Source organism: Chiloscyllium plagiosum, unplaced genomic scaffold, assembly GCF_037043375.1.
Source record: "Chiloscyllium plagiosum isolate Xiang-an unplaced genomic scaffold, Cpla_swu_hap1 HiC_scaffold_1, whole genome shotgun sequence".
NCBI classification, from domain to species: Eukaryota; Metazoa; Chordata; class Chondrichthyes; order Orectolobiformes; family Hemiscylliidae; genus Chiloscyllium; species Chiloscyllium plagiosum.
The window spans coordinates 53,204,875-53,207,543 of NW_028270139.1; positions in this window are offsets into that span (position 1 = coordinate 53,204,875).

Sequence of the window (2,669 nt, forward strand, 5' to 3'; positions counted from 1 at the left end):
AAACGAAGAGTAGTGCTTAATTGTTCTTCTTTGGTCTGAGGGATGATACACGGTGATGTTCTCCAGGGGTAAGTCCTAGGAACATTGCTTTCCTTGATATATAGTAACATCTTAGACTTTGGTGTACCAGTGCACAATTTCAAAATTTGCAAATATTTGAATCACCTCCAAACTGGAAAGAGGATGGTGACAGACATACTAAGGACAGAGACAAATTGGTAGAATGGACAGATATATAACAAACTTAATAAAAAGAAATGTGAAGTAATACATTTTGATAGGAAGAATTAAATTGTATGAATTGTGAAATGATTTCAGCAACAGAGACCTGAAGGCATGCATGCATAGATTGTTGAAATTGTCAGGGCAGATTGAGAAAATGGTTATAAAGGCATGTGGTATGCTCAGCTTTATAAAGAATGTATGGAAAAACAAAGCAAATGTTGTAATCAACTTCTATAAAGGAGAAGGCTGTGGTGTAGTGACATTATCAATGCACTAGTAATACAGACCCAGGTAAATATTTCTAGGGACATGGGTTTGAATGCCACAGTGGAAGATGATGAAATTTGAATCCAATAAAAATCTGGAATAAAAGAATTAACTCAGTGGTGACCACTGTCACTTGTTATAAAAACTTATCTAGTTCACTAATGTCCTTTATGGAAGGAAATCTTCCTTTCTTAAACAAAACAAAGATCTGCAGATACTGGAAATCAGAAACAAAAACAGAAATTGCTGGAAAAACTCAGCAGGTCTGGCAGCATCTGTGGAAAGAATGCCGAATTAAGAAAGCAATTCTGAAGTGTCACTAAACCTGAAACATTAAGTCTGCTTTTTCTCCACAGGTGCTGCCAGAAATGCTGACTTTCTCCAGTAATTTTTGTTTTTGCTTTAATCTTCCTTCCTCACCTGGTTAAGCCTCCATATTCCTCCAGACCCTCTGGTTGATATTAACTTCCCTTTGGACAACAAATGCTGGCTGAACCATTGATGCCCAAATTCTATGCAGGATTAAAAATAACTTAATTCAGCCCCAGTGAGAGTATCACATTCAATTCTGGGCACTGTACCTCAAGAACATTGGAAAGGGTTTAGACAGAGTTTAAAAAGGATTTACAAGATGTGTCTTGGGTTGAGAAACTTCAGTTATGAGAAGTTTGGGCCTTCTTCTTTAAAGAGAGAGAGTTGAGAGGAGATTTGGTAAAGGTGTTTGGAACCATCAGGGTATACTCAGAATACATAGAGAGAAAGAACTTAATTTCAGAGGGGAGGTGAGACTGACAGCCATAACATCAAAGGCACATTTGACTGAGTGTGGCATCAGGAGACCCAGCAAAACTGGAATCAATCAGTATCAGTGGAAAAACTCTCTGCTGGATTGGAGTCATATATAGCAATTGGGAAGATGGTTGTGTTTATTGAAGGTCAGTCATCTCAGCTCTAGGACAGTGCAGCAGGAGTTCCTCAAGGTAGTGTTCTTGCTCAACCATCATCAACTGCTTCATCAATGATCTTTCCTCCATTATAAGGTCAGAAGTGGGAATGTTTGCCAATGTTCAGCCCCATTCATGATTCCCCAGACACTGAAGCAGTCCATGATCAAATGCACCAAGGTCTAGAAAATATCCAGGCTTGGACTGACAAGTGGAAATTAACATTTGCACCACAAATGTCAGGCAATGAATATAATCAACAAGAAATGATCTAACCACCACCCAATGGTGTTACCATCACTGAATCCCCCACTATCAACATCCAGGGGGTTACCATTGATCAGAAACTCAACTCAACTCGACTCGACGATTAACTTGGTCCAATCAGGGAGACCTGGCTGACAGAAATAAACAGGAATGTCAGAGGTTCTGTTCATCAGAGCTGGCTGTGAGGAAGCTGGACCAGTGTCAAGTACTATGCACATGCAAATAAAGTGTGACTGGGTGACAGGATACCGGCCTTTATGGAGTCATTTCAGAATGCAGTGGTTCAAGAAGACAGCTCACAACCACATTCTCGAGGGCAATAAATACTGGCCAGCTAGCGACACCCACAGCCCACAAGTGAGGACACATATTTAAAGTGATTGACAAAAGAGCAAAAAGTGTCACGAGAATTTTCTTTTGGAACTGAAATGAACTGCCTGAAAGTTTGGTAGAGATAGGTTCATGCATGGCTTTCAAATGGGGTACCATGTAATCATTTGAAAAGAAAAAAACATGGAGATTTCAGAACATTCAAGGCTTTGGGCCTAGTACTGAAGGGTGGGACTAGAGTAGATGTAGCATAGCTTTGGCAGCACAGGGGCTCTTCTGTACTATATGATTTGATAATTACAACATTCTGGGAGAGGATGGGATGGTGGTAGCAGCTGGATTATTCTTGAAGAGAGCACAAACTCCATTTTTTCAAATACACTACTTCTGTACTGTAACCATTTTCCAATTGTCCAATTGCACGATATTAAGAAATTTATTGGTGTTGCAAATTGATCACACTAAGAGTATTAAAGAAATTTTAAAAATTAAGATATTTCAGCCTCTGGAAACTTATAACTCCAGTTCATCCATTTTCCTATTAAGGCCTCAAGTTGTACTGTTGCGAACCAAAATATCTCTTACCAATGTCACCTTGTTTGGTGGTTTATTGTAAAATTCATCACTCTTTTAGTA